Genomic DNA, 19,455 nt, shown 5'->3' with positions numbered 1-19,455 from the left:
ATTTTATGGGAATAGGATCCCACTGCAAGTGTGCAGGGATGGGACAGAAAATGCGTGGCAGCACCTCGCTGGGCATGGGTGCAGCACGGGTCCCTGGCACACACACAGCTGATGCTGATCATTTTACACCCAAACCTTTTCACCTTTCACCTGTGCGGGTCTTTCTGCAGAGGATCCTGTCTGGGTCTGGAAGCAATAATAGCATTTGTTCGTTCATGGTTTCACTGAAAAACTCGGTGGCTCCTTAGCCAAAGGTGAGAATCCACATATTGCTTTGCCCAACCTTGGCTCCTCAAACCTGCCTCTGACACCACCACCTCTCATCTCTTCAGAAACTTCAGCAACTCTCCTTCCCTGCCTTGCTCCCATCCCACCTCTCCATCATCCCCCAGTCCCATGTCAGGCTTCCCTCCTGTGGGCTTCAGCCATGGTCCCATTTTTCTTCACCTCTCCTTCACTTCCATTAAAACATGCATCCAGCTCTCCTCCTCACACACGACTCAAGATTTTTCTCTCTACTCCAGACTGGTCTCCTTATGTTCAAAATAGTCTTGGGACATCCTTTGGATGCTCACTCATCCAGCATCCAAATCTCCCACTTCAATCAAAGCTCTTTTTTCTCACATTGCAGCCAACACAACTACCCTTGCTTGAGAAATGTAACTTCTTCTGACTAAGGAGTACATTTACCACAAAGGTAATTTCTCTACCCCACTTCACCTTATCAAGGCTCCCCTCTTTCCTTACCTCGATACTCGAGAGTTCCCTAACTTTCAAGGCATAATCCATGCCCTGCATTACCCACAACCTGCTGCTCACTCTTACAAAACTGACTTCTACTTTGGTGCCTTACTGTGGCTGCATCTGGGTACAAAAAAGTCGTATTTGTTCTCAATTAAATCGCAGCACACAGATTCCTACCTGTTCCTATAAGCATCTCTTGACACATCGCTCTTGGTAATGCGAAAAGCATCCCATGATGATTTTCTGTACATGTAGAAGAATAAAATACTACCATTGCTATCAAACCCTGGAAAGGTAGGAGCTCAGCCGCAACCCAGCACAGAGGGAAACAAGCAAACAGAGATACACATTCATCAAGGAGGAGAGAGCATGCTGCATGAGCATGCTGAGCTGCAGCTTCTGCAAACACATCAGGGTTTTTATCCAAACACAGCATTTACTCCTCTCTGCATTCACATGGCAGAACAGCCAAACTGCCCCTGAATAGTCATGTCAGGAGTCCTGACCAGCAAGTGACACTGCTTGGCAGGCATCTGCCAAACCTGCAGAGCGAGACGTGGCTGGAGAAGTCTGGCCAAGAGCGGGGAGAGGAGGAGGAGATACTCAGCTGGCCAGGAACATAGGCCGGGCAGCTCTCACATTGGCATTCACAGCAAACCAGCTTTGCAAGTCTCTGAGGACACTACTCAGCAGATATGTAGACATTTACTACAAAAAAAAAGTCCACGTGGACATGACTTTCCCTTGGCTGTGGCTTTCCAGAACAGGCTTGGATGGCCAGTTCATTCACAAGACCATTGGGGCAGATCCAGCCAGCGCTGCAGCCGCGAGTGCTGCACCTGGTGCCAGGCACCAGATCACTGCCTGGTGACAATTTGATAGCCACATGAGACCAGTGTCCTGTAGCACAAAAAGGAGATACACAATCAGCAGGTTTTTTTTGTGTGCGTGTGTGTTTTTTTGTTTGTTTGTTTGTTTTTCTCCTTTTCCCGCTTCTCACCCATCCTTCTTTTGAACTTGGCCTGAACTGACACTGTAACAAGAGAAGCCAGGCACAAACCACAGACACAGTAGACCTTAGAAATGAAGTGAGAGCTCACTTGCCACTTTTTGTGCTCATTGCTGGGACTCGGCCTCATCTCTGCAGATTTGGATCAACCTGAGCCATGCAAAGGTTGCTCTGCCTTCCCCCAAGTCCATGCTGCAGCTGAGAACAGCCCCCAGCAGGAAGCATTTCTCCTGGCTCGTACCAGAAGGTTTACAAACTTGCACATGGAAGTGTTTTTTGGGCAAGTGCCTGTGCTTTTCACCTGTTCTTTAAGTCAGCTACCAGAGCCTTTGGTAAGGATTTCTCCAAAGGTGAAAACACTGGCTTCTCAGAAAAAGTATGATTCTGTTTGGTTGAACACAAACAATTCCTTTTGTTTTATTAACATAACAATTAGACTTTACAGGTATCTTCAGGCTAGCTTTGATTACAGCCATGCAGGTTCTGTATATCCAATGCCAGACAGTCCACAGGTACAGAAAAGGCAAATGGGTCCCTCCATGGCTCTGATGAGCAGATGAAGCAGGGATTTCACCAGATCCTAGTGGAACATGTCTACCTAGACATGTGCAAACAGACCTGGGCTTGCTCCACTCATACTAAGGTCAACTGGACACAGTCCAGCTTAAGACAAAAGCCACGGAGACACAGTGCTCTGCCCAAGCTCATATGCCCAAGTGGATGCCCAGCAGACCTTTGATTCTGTCCTCCACAACAGTTACATGAGAATGAAGGGTTACAAATTCACTATGATACAGAAAATTCCTAATAGCCACAGCTAATAACTTCTAGAAAGAATAGGTTTAAGCGAACAAGTGTACAACACTGCCTTGTTTGAATGGTGCCTTTCAAGCCAATTGCTTTGGGAATAATTTGGGGAACTGTGTACCATACTGTTTAGGTTTGTGGAAAAATTATTAAGAAACACAAGCTTATTGTCAGGAGACTTAAAAGTTCCTCGAAAGGATCCCACACCTCCACAAAATAAACAAAAATATTTAGGAATCCACAAGGTAAGAACGGTGGAAAACCAGTTAGAAGGTGTATAATGAAGGGAAATCCACCCTTGGGTGGCAACAGCTGCTAAAAACCCAACCCAACCCAAACAAAACCCCCACAACAGCAATGACCTCACTGCTATGGTTTGCGAGGAACGGTTTATTCAACAGAATAGAACTTGTTCACAGGGAAGAAAGTGAGTTGAAATGCAGCCAACACAAAGATAAATATGAATGTACAAAGGCTTTAAGATCCTAGGTGATCATCAAAAGGCAAGTCCAACAGCCATGTGAAAACAGCCATTTGCCACATCACCAACGTCCTTGTGTACAGATGGCACCTGGAAGTGCCTGACGAACCATCCCAGCAACCACCAGGCTCGATCACGTTGAGCTCGAATGCCTCTGTAAACACACAAGAATAAAGCATATTTCTAGGTGTAGGTGGGTGACAAGACAACCACGCACTGAAATAGAAGGAGCTGATGGCGTACTGGACTTTTCCCTTCTGTTGAAATAAAATTTTGCCCTGTGCTGTATTTATTTATGGAGGCCTGGAATTAGTTTCAATATAGTTTGAAGGAGAAAATAAGAAAATTAATGACCTTCTATACCTCAGAACTCTTGACACAGTTGGAGAGGGAAAAATAAAACAAAGAAAAAACACTTTTTCATCCTATAAATCACATGGATGTAATCCCAAAGGGTGAGGCAGAATGGGCTGAAACTCATATAGTTCAGTTCCACAACACAGCGACATGGCATGAGTCTAGCAACTCAACACAGCCAAAAATCCGGTAGCCTCTCCCCATCTCCCCTTTCTAACAACACAGTGAGCTGTGGCTGAATGAGTGCAAGGACAGAGGTCACCAGTGGTGCTGTCTCTGTTGGTGGCAGAAGGGTGACAGCCCAGCACACAGGCAATGAGCAGCAGAAGGAGGAGAAGGAGGAGGAAGGGAAGGCATAATGTATGTATAAGAGGCTCATTTTGTTTTTCTGGGAAACTGCTTATAACCAAAACTCCAAATCAGATGCAAATTTCATAGCTGGAAAGAATGGTGTTTGTCTCTGTTTTGGTTTTGTTTGGAGCTTCTTGGCCTGTTCAGCAAGATGCTTGCAAACATCTTGTCCTAATGGAACAATTATGATTTTCCTTAAGAATTTCAAGCTGCCTCAGACAACTACCAAAAACTGTTCTCACTACCAAACACATTTATCTCTTTTCAGAAGGAAAAAAACATAATATTTCACTATTCCCTACTTCTGCATGAATGAACCAGCTAAGAAAAAAAGAGAAGACACCCACTTAGTCTAGGAGAAGAGGAAAAAAATACACACAAAATGCTTTCAAAATTGCACAGACCACATAAGTGGGAAAGAAAAGCGAGTGAACAGACAAGAGAGCTGCTTTCACCCCCTTCATGTCACAGGTGCAGGGCAGCCAGGAGCGCCCATTTCTCCTAAAAGTGCAGCAGGAGACTCCTTCCAAGCTCCATATTCCCCTTCCTCTTCTGTTTGTTAAAACATTGAAATGCTCTTTGTCAGAAAGGGCTCTGACATTGTCCAAATTACAACCAAAATTACAGGTGTTGCTTTCCTAGCTCCAATCTCAGACTACACTTCACTGGGACCAGTGCCTAACTCATCTCACCATGCTGTATGTCCCACCCCAGATGAGCTGCTGTGGACGATGTGGTGGCTGCAGCTGTAGGGCACAAACACAGGGATGTAGGGTGCAAGACAGAATTGGTGGAAAGACTTCACCAGGAATCAGCAATGGCCCCAAACAGGCACCCAGAAAAGCAGAGCCCCTGGGCAGGGAGTGGGGCAGTTTCAGCAGGGACGAGTCAGGGCACGCTGCTACATGGGGGACTTGGTAGGTCAGGTTGATGGTTGGACTTGATGGGCACCCATCCCACGGAGAAGCCCACGTCTGATCTGGATCAAAGGCACGCTGCTGGGCCATCCTGTGGGCAGGAACTGGTTGTAATGGTCGTGAAAGCCAGATCTGTGAAGGAGATGGAAGGGGGAAGTGTTGCAGCTCCCAGCTAGCTCCCTAGAAGCAGGTTCACACGGAGGAAAGACGAGACAGTCGGCAGCTGCCGAGGTTGGTTTCCAATCCAGAGCGCTGGGAAATGGTGGGTGTAAAGAAATTACTGAGGCTCTAGTTTTGTGGCTTTCTGCTGTCTTCTGCATAAATCAAGCTTGACTATTGAGAGAGAAAAGACCAAAAAACAAACAAACAAACAAACAAAAAAAGTGATAAATGCCTTGTGTTTCACAGAAACAATTCTCCCAAAATAAACCACGTACAGTCCTGCTGCTAACTCTTGCAGCAAAATACATTTTTGCAGAGGTCTTGCAGAGAAATACATTCACCAGCTCCAAATGAAATAAATTATTCCCCACACCTCTTTTGCTCTTTACTTCTCAATGAGATGCTGACTTCAAAGCCCAGCTGGAGCCATTTGGATGCTAATAACATTAAGCATCTGCAATCTAAGAAATAAACCCTTTCCTGGAATCCACGCCCTCACCTAATCCACCTCCTCCTCTCAGCTCTTTCACCGAATGCCTGCAGATCCACCTTTCCCAAGGATAACTCTTGTAATTCCGCATCCCTCTCTGGAATTTAACCCACTCTGACTCCTCCTCTCCCCAGCCCCCTGCCCTGTATGCACTGCAACCTGCCCGAGGGCCAGTCCCCAAGCAGGGGCTGCGGCAGCTGTAAAGACCTCAAAACACTCCAACCTTTGATTATTTTTGTTTTATTTTTTTTAAACACCAGTTTCTTTGGAAATTGTTTTGGTGGGGTTTCAGCTTCATCCATTTGAAAAAGTACACAAGTACCCTGCAAGGCTGTGGAGGTACCCCACCGTGCTCTGCCACACTCAGCTCCTGATGTGTAGGAATATCTTCTCTCTTGAGTTTCAGCCTCTGCTCCATCACACAAGTCCTCTACATTGCTGCCAAGCAGCTCTCACTCGCTCCCAGCCTTAATTTCCAGCTATTAGATGGGAGCAGCCAGCCTGGTGCCTGCCCAGCCGGCAGCAACGGGGCGAAGGCTGCGCCTGCAGGACGCACAGGCACTGATGCAATGGGAAGTACTTACAGTGCCCAGCAAAACCACGTCTCTTCTCCAACTGGGTGCTGCCTGTAACTTCCATTCACTGAATTCCACAAGGAAAGCAAGTGAAGGAGGCATGAAGGAGGCATGAAGCAGGCATGCTCCTGCAGCACAATGTGGAAAAGCTTCAGACTTCACCTCCACCAGCCTTCATTTGCAAATTCATGTCCAAAAAAGGTTCCTGCTCCCCCACATGGAAGAGGTGATGCTGAAGCTTTGAAGCAGCCTGTTTGCCATCTCTGTGCATTGAGGGCAACACAGGCAGCAGGTGAGGGTTGGGCTGAGATCAGGCACTGCTGATTAAATCCCTGCGGAAGGTGGAGTGGCAGTCTGAGTCTGTGATGTGCTGCACTACCCCGGCCACACCAGTTGCAGGGCTGGGAAATGGAAAGAAATCTGGGTGGAAGGGAGGAGAGCACTGAGGGAGAACAGGTGCAGCCTCCTTGGGGAGACCTAGGAGCGCTCAGGAGCACCTGAGGTGGGTGGGAAGTTCTCCATCCAGGCACCCACAGAGAGGGGTTGCGCAGCCTCAACTGGAAAGCTGCCCGAGTGTAACTGGAAAGTGAGCTGCCTGAGTGTAAGGAAGGAGAGAAGGGGGAAAATGCTGAGGCAGAAGCAGCAGACTACACAAGCTGAAGACTACACAACAGCCAAAGATGTCGTGGGGGTCCCAGCACCTTCTCATCCCCACCTCATCCCCCAGAGGACCACATCAGATGCACTTCACCCCCAGGGTAACAGTAACCGAAGCAGAAGTGTGGATTTCAGTAAGTTCCTTTACCAAATGTTCTCAAAGAGCTTAAAGAAAACCCAGTGGTAAATTTGGATCAATTCTCCATTTACAAAGGAGGAGGCTCAGCCACATTAAGCACACATTTTCCCTGCAGAGCACACCCAAAAGTAGCGCACACCCAAATTCACACGCATGCAGCAGAAATAAATGAAATTAGGTTTCCTGCTCCTTTAATGAGCCTCCAACTCCAGCTGCTCAGTAAAACGGGACAGCTGCTCAACAGGAACCCTGTGTGAAAGAGTCAGAGGTGCAACTACAAGCATTTTTGTGGAAATCTTCCTTTTTTCAACAAATGTACCTTTGAAATCAAAAGCAGCCATCCAGAAGACACAGGGAAACTGAGATAACAGCAATCATTCAAACGACGTGCGATTCTCAACAAAGCAAAGGCAAAGCATTTAAACTCAGTCAAGTTAACACACACCTTGAAAGGTTTAGGTGAACAAAAAGTTAAAGAAGCATGAAGCAGAAAAACTTAACATTATTAATAGAAACAGAAAAGGAAACGGAAAGAGAAGTGGAGAAGGAAATGGAAAAGGGGACGGTAGCTCGTCACCCAACACACCAGCTGTTTGTAACGGGCTACGGCAGCTTTCAACGCCTTCCTTCAAAAGATGACAACATTTATTTTACTAACACAATACACGAGCTGGCACGGACTTACAGTACCTAAGCCCTTTTACAAACCTGTGCTTTGCCACGCTAAATAAAAGCAGTTTGTGGGCAGGTTCCTTGCAGGAAGAGGCTGTAGGGATCAGTATCACTGTGACTTCACCCAACAAATGGCACTGTAGGGTGGGAAAGACACTAACCCATACAAGCAGGGAGTTGCAGGAAGCTGAGATCATTACATGAGGGTGAAGCTCACCTCGGCCCGGGGAGGCCCCACTCCATCCGCTGTGGTGTTTGCTGCAGCATCCCCCAATGCTTGTGCCCCCACATCCTTTAAGCACCAGCACCAGCAGCCTGCCCCAAAACACCAGGCTGTTTATGCCCTTAAAAAAGTAATATGCTGAAAGCAGAGGGAGGGGAAAAACTTTGCTGAAAACTAGCAAAACCATGCTTAGAGCGGAAAGCCCTCTGCACATCACCAATTTGAAAGTGTCAAAATATGAGGTCTGCAAGGCGAAGGGTGCTGAGAAGAGGTGGGAACATGCTGCTGCTCACTTCACCCTTTCCTAGACACCTGACAAGACAAATTCCACCTCCTCCATTGTGTGAGCACTGCTGTGCAGATCCCAGCTGCTGCATTTTGCATTGTCTGTGCCATAAACCAGGAGTGAGCAACCAGAGGAGATGTGTAGGGCAGCTGCCCCATCCACCCACCCCAAGCAGTGCCCCCCACACCCAGCCAGACACACATGGTTTGGATTAGCAATGCCTCATCCTCTGCAAAAAGCCAGCGCATTTCATTGAACCACCATGCATTGACCCTTGAGGCAGATTTAAATCACCTGAAATGCAGGATACACAGCATTTCAACATCAATAAAGGGAGGAAAAGGTGCCCACAATCTCTCTCCTTTTTTTTTTTTTTTTTTTTTCAAAACTGATCCTTCATCCCATCAAAGTAAAAGGCCATCAATGGTACGCTGACTAACCAAGCATTGTCCCCAGCTCTGCAAACCACTCCTCAAGCCCCGGACTGACACACTGTGGGTCTGCTACTCCCATGCACGCACACAACCATCCCATCCCATCCCATCCCATCCCACAGCATGGATCCAACCTCAGCACCTCATCCCAAAACTCCTGCTACTCTTTTCAACTCCCTTACCCACCCATCGCAATAAAGCTCCAAGTGGTTTACAGCAGAGATTCAGAGGCCTGTGAGATATTTCCAGATTTTTTATTTTTATTTTTATTTTTTACTGGCTACGTATTTCTGGCTAAAGTCAACAGCTACAGTCATTGCTATTACACATTGTCCTCAGTCTGAGGGCTATTTTTGCACACGGTAAAAGGAACTGCAGTTCTTTCTGATTAATTCCACAGAAATGTCCATTGCTCAGACAGGATTCTGTAAAGCCAACTTGAACTAATCACTGGATTAGCTTAAAACAATTAAATTCTGTGGATGATCATCCTCTGGCATCCAAAACATCCTTCCGGGTTTTTTGTTCACTTTTAATGATTTTTTTTTTGTTCTGTTCTTATTGTCACCATTGGGTTAATTGCAGACCGAGCAGAAACCTCCCTACCAGTCAGCTCGTCATGGTGTAGCCCAAAATAACACAGTTCATTTCCGTAACTGGCTTTCCACAGAAGGACTTCCCCACTTCCAGTCATGGCTCAGCACATGACTTGGGATTCAGTCTGGAGGGTCAGATGTCCACTACGGAGCTGCATGGTGCTGCAAACCCCAGCACTGTACCATGCAGAAGGCAATAAACACAGGTATGAGCCAACCTCAAGGCGTTTCGGCAGCACCAGAGCCCACCTTGCACGCCAGGCACAAAAAGAACCTAAATTGGACCCGCAATGTAAAGAAAAAAGCAATGCTGCAAAGCAAAGTTAGCAATGCTCCTTCACACACCTTTCCCCCAAGTTTTATGATGAAAGAAAACAAGGCTGCAGGTATTTCTACCATCAGCTGGGCTTTTAGAGGAACAAAATGCTTATTTTGATGCTTCAGAGTCAATCCGGGGTCAGCACAACCTCCAGCTGGGCAGCAGCCCCGCAGGACTCCCCACGCAACACTTTCTCCTCTCCTTTCCCTTAGTTGAAGCACCATTTGAAGTAAAAGCCTTGCAATGCAGTAACCACAGAAAGGCAAGCAACCAAGTTATGAAGAAAGCACACAAAGCACATGATGACATTTAAAAGTGAGGTTGCTCTTACTCATTTGAATTTCAAAGGCCAGGTTGACACAAGACATTTTTCCTGTTATAGCTTTGTCTGCCAAGGGAATAATACCCATTTTTGACAGCAGTTGCCGCACAGCATTAGCCAAAGCCTTCCTGTAGAGGCAGCTGCAATGACATTGAACTCTTGACTGGAGATCTCCAGGTCTAACCTGGGAAACCCCCACTCTGTCTGATACAGCCCACGCTGATCTCTGAAGGCTTACTCATGTCCACACACACACCAACCCTTCCAGAACGAGCTATGGTTTGAGTGACTATTAAGCTGAAACTTCTAAGTGTTTTCTTTCCTTCAGCAATTTCACACTGCTGAAACCTTTTTATCATCAGCAGAGCTCTCACTGAAGAAGGTGACAGTAAGTGACAAAACTCAGGCTCAATGTTTTAACACCTTTGTGGCCTGTATCAAACTGTAAGGTCTCTCTCTTTTCTTTCTCTCTTTTTTTTTTCTTTTATTCTTTCTTTCTTTTTTCTTTTTTCTTTTCTTTTTTTTTTTTTTTTTTGTAGAAAAATGGTGTTTGCATCAAATCAAGAAAGAGTAACAGCCCCAGTACTGAGGATGGAGGTCCACCAATGTTATTAATGCAAATAACTGGTGGCAAGCTGCAGTACTCCTCAAAGCAAGAGCTGCATCTTTATGCAGTCCAGAAATTTGATGTAAAATCTAGCTAAAATTGAAGCCCACCAAGACCCCTATGTTGGGCATAACACCTGCCTCAGATGACAACCTCAAAACTGACCGTGAAAGTACATGGTAAATTTACTGTAATAAATAATAACTTCATCTTCTTATCTTCTTCCCAAAACTGAACTGTCACAAAGAAACAAACCCTCCTCCACACACTAGACCACAAACATTTTAAGTGTCTGTTTTCACGTTTTCAGTCTAGAAACTCCAGAGCTTCTTGTAAACTTCTATTTGCCTATTACAAAGACACCTGTCACAATTCAGCTTCACTGGGGTTTACATTATGCAAATATGTAAAACTGACACGGTCACGGCAGATGATGTCTCCATCTCCTTTGCAGACATGATGCTGACAGTGCAGAGACCATAAAGGTCATTAATGTTCATGCAATGAGAACATCCTCTTCCAAACAGGACCAAAAGATAGGTCAATTAAGTGGCCATCTTGCTCCATGGGTTCTTTCAGGTTGGAGCTGAACATTAGGGTCCAATTTTCTCCCACAACTTGACCCCATGGTTACAACTGGTTCCTTTTCTGCCCCAAAAGCACATTGGTTTGTTGGGTTCCTCCTCCTTTGTTATTAAGTTTGTGCGTGTGAACCTAGGACATACACCACCAAAACACATCCTCACCCCTTCCCTCAGGAGGAAATTCCTTCTCTACACAAACCCATTCAAAATTCCCCATCCTAAAAGACCTGGGGATGGAGGACAAGAGGGAAGAAGAGATGGTTGCACCCAATTTCAGACTGTGACAACTTAAGTCTTTTTATTGGGCTGCAGATCCCTGGTTTTACCCAAAGTGTGAATAATGAAAATGTAGCAAAGTAAGGAATATAAGAAGCAACAGGGGGATCCACTTACCACCATTAACCATCTCAATATCCAAATCAGTATTTTCCTTTCAAGTCTCACATCTGATGCAGAGTTCCTCCCTGATGATCTTCTCCTCCACCCACCACCACTGCCTTCAGCCTTCACCTACACCTGTGCTACAGCAGTCACTCCAGGCATGGTCCAGCACATTTCCCCTCATCTTTCAGGGCAGTTTTATCCCAGTTTTTAAAGCCATTTTCCTCATTTCTGCTTTGACCACAGGAAGGCATTTGTGGACCCAAGACTGTACACACCTGTAACTTGGAGATCTGGGGGCTTCCACCTTGCAGCTACAAAGCCCACACACCCCTCCCATGCACATAGCTAAAGCAGCAGATGGTTCATGTCTTGTCTTGCCTGGGAGGAGCAGCAGTTTCATTTGGGGATGAAGGGAAGCAAACTGGGACAGTTCACAGAGAGGTCTGGCAATGGCCCTGACATATCTGACCCAAGACCCCCACCACAAAAGTGAGAATGATTTCCCTGTGACAGCACAGGCAAGGCAGGCTGTATATAAATCACATATAGTGATGCATGCATGCACAGAGCTATGTATAAGATATATATAAAGTACACACCAAAATAACATCAAGGAGTACAGATGCCAAAGCAGGGATAAAATTAGCTTATTAGAGATGTGGTAAAATCTTATAAGATCATGGAAAAAAAGCCTATTTTGAACAGTAATAATCATGTTTCAAAAATAATGGATATTCTTGGCTTGAAGCCCCACATACCACAACAGATGATGATCAAGTTGGATCTCATGAGAGAAAAATCAGCCAGAAGGTCCATGGGAGATATCCCAGGAAAAACAAGGATTGCAATATTGGGACTCTGCAGCAAATGATTTCCTTGGCATCACACAGTGCTCTAGCGTGTTGTTGAAGGCAGCCTTCTGCTGAAGTGTGATTTTCTTAAAAACACGCAGTTCTGACATGGCAAAAACAAGCAGAAGGTCAGAAATAACTTTTCAAAATCCACTCACTCCTTTAAGGCTAATTCTATATTAACTAGACAAAAAACAATGTTGGCAGAGAAAGCTGGAATGTCATCTTTGAGACTTAACCCAGATAAAGCAAAAAAGTCAATAATGTCAAATGCGTATAAATTAGACTAAAATAATACTGTACTTAGTTCAATTATTTCATACAAATCAAGTTAAAGTGCAAAATGAGGTTGCAAACAAAAGAAAATGGGTCAGAGGGTTGTCAGCACCTGTAATCTGCACTTGGATAACATGCCCAAGGACGTCAAAGGAGACACATGTGCATCCCATCCCAGGGCTAGGAAGCATTTAGCAACTTTACTAGAAAAGTGAGGCTAGTAAGTACAAGGTAGTAGTAGCTCTTATAAAAGATATCCTAATATTAAACACTAATTAATCAAATTTAATGACAAAAAATATATTGAGTAGTAATAAATGCAAACCATAATCAGAATCAGTGTGCCCAAAACTCTAAGAGCAACGAGACCCAGATCAACATGACCCCGTGTGAAGAGACATGCTCTGCTCCACACCTCATGGGCACTGTGACTTTTCTGCAAAACTTTGGATAAAAATGTCTCTCCAGAACTTTCTGAAGAGAATGCTTCACTTGATACCCAAACACAACTCTGAGTGCAATTTTGTCAGCTCAGTTTACAGCAAAAAGTTTTCATAATTTTCCCATCTTTTTTGCTGTCATTTTACTGGATTATTTGGTCAGCAGCACAATGGATAAATTACACACATATGGTAACTCAATACCTCTTCCCCACGAGGAGCCCAACTGGCAGCTTGAAGTGAGGTGCTGACCTTGGTTATCTTACCCTCTTCATTTCTCCTGCAAGAAACCACAACAAAAACCTCAAGTGAAATTGTCCTAATCTCTCCTGGAGATTTCGATTTCAGTCCGACGTGGGTGCTATTTGAAGCTTCATGAAAGGAACATCTTAAATGAAAAGGTTTGTGGTGGCGTGCAGCAGTAAAATTGCTTTAAAAGCCTGAACTCATCAGTTCATCACGAGATACCAAAGTGTACACATTAACCCTTGGCATGCTGGCATTTTTAAAATGCTGCCTGCGGCGATGACCAGAACTGCCTGTGATCTCAAACACAGTCACCCACCCACTGCTGTAGCCAGGCAGCAGCTCCACATTTTGTACTTACCCTCAATTTCAAAAAAGCAAGGACCATCATTAAACTCATTTGTATCATTAAACTCATTTGACATACAAGCAACAGCAATTTACAGGAGGGACTGCTATCTCCCTAATCTCATCTATCAAGAAATTAGGCATCTCATCTAGGAACATAGAACTTTGAAGGTTGGAAGAGACCATCAAATCCAACCAGCAACTTAATTTTGTAAAGTCCACCACTAAACCATATCCCTAAATGCTATATTCATGTGTCTCTTAAACACGTCCAGAGATGGGGACTCCACCGCTTCCCTGGGCACCCTGTTCCCATCTTCAATCATCCTCTCCATGAATAAATTCTTCCTGATATCCAATCTAAACCTCCCCTGGTTCAACTTGAGACCATTTTCTTGAGTATACTAGGTATACTAAGTAAGTTTGCAGGTGACAGTAGATTGGGAGGAGTTGTTGACTCCCTTGAGGGTAGAGAAGCCTTGAAGAGAGATCTGAGCAAATTAGAGAGCTAGGCTATCACAATAGTATGAATTTTAACATGTGCTAGTGCCAGCTTCTGTACCTGGGACAGGGCAACCCTGGCTGTACATACAAACTGGGGGACAAGAGGCTAGAGATCAGTCCCTCAGAAAAAGATTTGGGGTTTTGGTCCATGGCAAGTTGCAGATGAGCCAGCAGTGTGCCCTGGCAGCCCTAAGGGTCAACCCTACCCTGGGTGCCTCAGGCCCAGCACCACCAGCCGGGCAAGGGGAGGGATTGTCCTGCTCTGCTCTGAGCTGTGTGGCCTCACCTCCAGCACTGTGTGCAGGTTGGAGTGCCACAGTGTGAGAAGGACACAAAGCTGTTAGAGGGTGTTCAAAGGAGGGCAAAGATGATGAAAGGCCTAAGGGCAAGATGTATGAGGAGTGGCTGAAGTCGCTTGGATTGTTCAGCCTGAAGAAGAGGAGAGACTGAGCGGAGGCCTCATGGTGGCCTGCAGCTCCCTGATGAGGGCAGTGGAAGGGCAAGCGCTGAGCTCTGCTCTCTGGGGACAGCAACAGGACCCGAGGGAATGGCATGGAGCTGGGACAGGGGAGGGTCAGGCTGGGGGTTAGGGAAAGGTTCTGCACCCAGAGGTGGTTGGGCACTGGGACAGGCTCCCCAGGGCAGTGGTCACAGCACCGAGCCTTACAGTTCAAGAAGTGTTTCTACAACGCTCTCAGACACATGGTCTGATTTTTGGATGACCCTGTGTGGAGCCAGGGATTGGACTTGATGACCCTTGTGAGTCCCTTCCAACTCAGGATATTCTATGACTCTGTGAGTACTATCACCTGTGATCTGAGGAAAGAGACTGATGACTTCCTCAGTACAACCTCCTTGCAGGTAGTTGTACCAAGTGATGAAGTCTTCCCTCAGCCTCCTTTTCTCCAGTCTAAACCATTTTATTTCTCTCAGCTGTTCCTCATCTAAGCCAACTGTCTGGAAACTTCCCAAAGTCCATGGAGGAAAAGGCTCCTACAGAGCATCACTTGTACCCTCTCTTGCCAATAAATTAGGCTAGAAATTGTTTGATTTTTTTTGGTTGGTTGGTTGTTTTTTGTTTTGTTTTGTTTTGTTTTAGAGCATTGGCTCTAACTGGCACAGTCACACAGGTCAAACGTGTCCAAGTGGGCCAGAGTTCAGGCTGCCAAGTCACACTTGTGAACGTGTCCAGCTGTGTCACCTTCCCGAGGTCACACAGGAAGTTTGTGGCAACAAAAGAATCTCAGGCTTGGGCTCCTGCCCACTTCAGGAAAATGAAATGCTTTAAAAGCCTTCAATTAGACAAAAGATTAAAACATGGACAACCACTAGTCTCTCAAGAAAACTAGGTCCTGTATCTTCTTGTGCTCTCAAGGAACACACAAAAAATGAATCCCAACAAGCATCAAGATTTTTTTTTTTTTTTTTTTAGCACAACCACTAAAGACCTATGAAAATTCAATTCAACAAGATAACCCATTCTTCCCCATCACCGAGACATCTCCTTCCAGGATAACCTGCAAGGTAAGTGATTTTCCAGTGATTGGATGCGATGAAAGCCCATTCCATCTGGTTCTGCTGAACCACACAGCAGCCCTGCCTGCACCAGGGGCACCCCCACTGGCAAGCTCACAAGGAAGGGGTTGCAACTATACCTGTTTATCCAAAATACCAAACACACATTCAGGTTTTTAGGAGTAATATATAATAGCCCAAACCATCAGCTTTATGTTCTTTGGACCTACATTTGGATAGGAAATCTTTCCAGGAAAAGATCATCTGGAAAGCATTATCTTTATGGTATGGCCTAAGGAATTAATCCCCGTCACAATGTGTATCTGATGTCTTCCCACAGAAGGACACAACCCAATAAACAGGTATTTTTGGTATGTCATTATGCATGGCCCATCTGCAGGAACATCAGCTCTCCCTGTCGTGACCCCAGGGAATGACAAGTTACAAAATCCCCATTCATCTCATTCCAAGCCAACAGCTCCCATCAGGCTCACTGAGAGCAGAAAAACCCTGGTCACAACGGTGACCCTCTCTTCCACAGCTGAGCTCCACCTATTATTGTCGAAGGCCTCTCAGATCCTCTTGTTTTAGGAATCCAGTTGATAAATTCAGGCAAAATAAACAAAATCTGAAACCAAAACCAGCACATGAAGCTATTTGGCAGTGCTGCTAGTTCTTATGTTTTGCCACCTGTTTGTTATTCCCCCCTTCAATGAAAGTGCACTGTGTCCAAGTGATTTTGGTATGACTTGCCTGTGAACCATGTCACACGGAGCCCTGTTGGTTCAAGTGAGCTGATACTGATCTGGCCACAGGCTCCAATAGAATTGCAGGTATGAATCAGTGTGAAGGTTATAAAACATCATCCCCAGAACACTCAGATATTAGCCCAATACACCACAGATTTAGTAATGAATCCTTCATGACCTCCACCCCCTTACTCTAGCTCCACACTGGTTTTCAATGCACAGCTTCATAAATCAGAAATGTATGTGGTTCTCTGGAAAAGGATCAAATTTACTAGGGGACATTATTCCCAAAAAGAGTTACTATCAGAGCCTCGTACAAGGTTGCATAGTCTTGAGGAGACATCTGCAGATGAATTCAGTGTCCACTGGTGCCATCACTTGATTCCCACAGGTGGCCCAGAGAAGACATCTGTCTCCATCCAAATTCTTGAACATCCCATCTTAGCTAAGACAACAGACAACATAAAAAAGTGCAACATTCACAAACTGGCCTGGAAGGATTGTGTAGGACACCAGGGAAAGCTTTCTTGTGAGCAGGACAGTGTAGTGCTGGAAGGGGTCACTTGGAGAGATAACACCTCCATCCCTGAAGGTTCTCAAGACTTGGCTCTGGTTGCTCCCCTCTAGTACTGGCAGCACAAGAGACTTCCTGAGGTCCCTTCTGGGCAGTGTTTCAGGTGCCTTCTCTGGCTCCTGCTTGGCTGTAACAGACCCTGACAGTTCAGCTGATCCCTAACAACTTCCCCACCTCATCGCCAGCTCCATTTCCTTCCATGGACAAGGTCTGGATGATCTCATTCACCTCCCCAACAAGTCCTTCCTGGTCCTGTCCCCAGGCTTTCCAGGAAAAGGCAGTGAAGACCCTACGGAGATGCAAAGGTCCGGGGGACAGTTCTGTGAATGGTGAGGAAGGCAAAGGCATGAGGGGACGAGCTCAGGCAGGAAAGACACACAGTCTGATACACACCACCTGTGAGAGCAGCTTTTTGTACACATACATATGATTTAAGCAGCCATAGACACTTAATTTTAATAAGACACTGTTAATTTTAATAAGACAATGTTAACTTTAATAGGAAGCAGCAATATTGCACAAACCACTGATGCAAAACCTAAGAAAAAGACCAGAAAACATCTGGCTTCTCCATACTCAGCATCTTGACACTTCCATAAGCAGCTTCCACCTTACAATCAGATCCCACCCTCCACTATCCTTGTGTGTATACATGATCCGTGTATGTTTGCTTTCCCCTGGATGTTATCATCATAAATATACCAGGCTGTGGTCATGAGGTGGGTCAGGTTTACAATCGCAGTATTGTAATGTTTAACTGCTAGGTCTGGTTAGAAGACATGGTCAAAATGCTCAAATGGCCATGAAACACATAAACATGACATTTCTGCGATGCTACATAAGCAATATGCAGTTAGCCCTGACCATAAATGCACATAAAATACACACACATTTCAGTACTTCACCTTCTACCTTTGAAAAATAACATATACATAGCATCAGCTAAAAATAAAGATCACCCACCTATCAGAAAAACAATACCTACACCAGGCATTCCCAAAGCTCCCTGCCAGACCCCACACCCAAGACCCAGATGGGTCACACACAATCCAGTTCACAAACAAGACTGGACCAGTTTATTTTGAGGCCATGACCCCACATGGCTACTCTAGAGAAGTAAAAATGTCTGAAATAGGAGACAGCCCAAATGATTTTTTTTATCATTACATCCTGCACATATGCAGTGAAATCACAAAGGGAGAGGACTAACCTACAAAGTAAATAAACATTTAGATGTTGCTGTGAAGAGGCAGTGTCTTGGCTTACGAGGAGGCTGGGGAAGTACCTGTTAACATGGGAAAAACAAGACTGCAGCACAATAAAACCATCACTGAGCTGAGCTGGGACACGTCACACTGCTGGACAGCACACATGAGTACAGAGTGCAATGCAATAAAAGTACAGCAGACAGAGAGAGCAAGGAGAATCCGTGGGCGAGGAATTAACCAAAAATGTTTTCCAGAAGAGACACATACCCAAATCATAGCAAAAACATAAACTTCATTAAATTCACAGAGACAGGGTTTGGGTGTAAAATTTGGCAAGTGCAGAATAACGGCAGCATGGGAAGAGCTCAGCTCCACTCCCTACCATGCTCAGCATCACTGTGCTATCCAAGAGGGTTCCCAGCTGTGCTGTAATTTAGACGTTGGGGACACTGGTGGGATACCACCCCTTAATGAGTTACCACTTTGCTGGGCCACAGTAATATACTAGATTTGTGTCCTGCTACTGCATGAGAGAATCACAAAATCGTCTAAGTTGGTAAAGACCTTCAAGATCACCAAGTCCAACCATCAACCTGACCTACCAAGTCCCCTTAGTGCCGTGTCCACATGGTTCTTAAAATACCTCCAACTGTGGGGACTCCCCTGTTTCCCCAGGCAGCCCGTTCCAATGAAGAAAACAGAACAGGGTCCACCCTCTCCATGAAGAAATTCTTCCTAATGTCCAATCTAAACCTTCCCTGGTGCATCTTGAGACTGTTTTCTCAAATTGTACCACTTGTCACCTGAGAATAGAGACCAACACCTTCTTTAGTACAACCTCCTTTTAGGTAGTTGTAGAGAGCGATGAGGTCTCCCCTTAGCCTCCTCTTTTCCGGAGTAAAACCCCAATTCCTTCAGGACTGAGGAAAGTACAGCCTAAAATCTCATGCAGGTAGGATTAAACTATCTGGTGTTTTGTGTTCACAGCAGTGTGCTGCAAGGAGCTCGGGAACCCAGCACCAGGCCTTCAGTCCTCAGACTGCGCTGACTAAAGAAGGTTTTAAGCTGGTATGCGCATCAGGGATTGGCACTGATTTATCTGAACTATTGCAAAACTCGAGGGAGGCTTCATCCAGGGACCTCCAAGGGCCAGACAGTTATCATTAGCAGTTACTCAGCACTGAAAATGCTCAAAGCTGAGCACCCAGCCTCTTCAGGGACGCAGCTCCCAGCCAGGAATGCACAGACGCAGCCCACCCTGTTGTGCAAAACCTGTCTTCTGGCCTATCTCTGCAAATGCCCTGGCCTCTGGGCTTAGTCTGTTTTTGTCTCTTGGAAAGATCTTCAGGTTCGAAAGAGTCTCCTCAGGCTGGACTCACCCACCTTTTCTCGGGGCTGCCAATGAACAACTTACACCATGCAAATCACTCAGGGTGGAGGCAAACTTCGTGGCAGAACAGGGCATTCGGATGGTTCCTTTTATGCTTCACAGATCATTTGCATCCTTCTTCTCTGCCTTCGGGGCAACTCCCAGTCAACTGAACACCTGTTTTTAGCTGCCGGAAAGCAGATAAAAAACCTCCTTCTCCACCCAGCCCAATTCACGGCCCTTCCTGATGTTCAGCTGG

The 19,455-nt window shown here is 45.6% G+C and overlaps 1 long non-coding RNA gene across 5 annotated transcripts in view; it reads right to left on the bottom strand.

The window, feature by feature from the left end:
- Positions 1-2,938: 2,938 nt before the first annotated feature.
- The window catches only part of LOC309874246, an 89,162-nt gene continuing 72,645 nt past the window's right edge, over positions 2,939-19,455 (bottom strand). For all 5 annotated transcript variants that reach the window (XR_014316800.1, XR_014316801.1, XR_014316802.1 and 2 more), the window contains one exon: positions 2,939-4,999. This is a non-coding gene — a long non-coding RNA (uncharacterized lncRNA). The remainder of the gene's footprint in view (positions 5,000-19,455) is intronic.

Source organism: Aythya marila (assembly GCF_965140915.1).
Source record: "Aythya marila genome assembly, chromosome: 2".
NCBI lineage: Eukaryota > Metazoa > Chordata > Aves > Anseriformes > Anatidae > Aythya > Aythya marila.
Note: the sequence above shows the minus strand (reverse complement) of the source record. Positions and strands in the feature narration are given on the sequence as shown.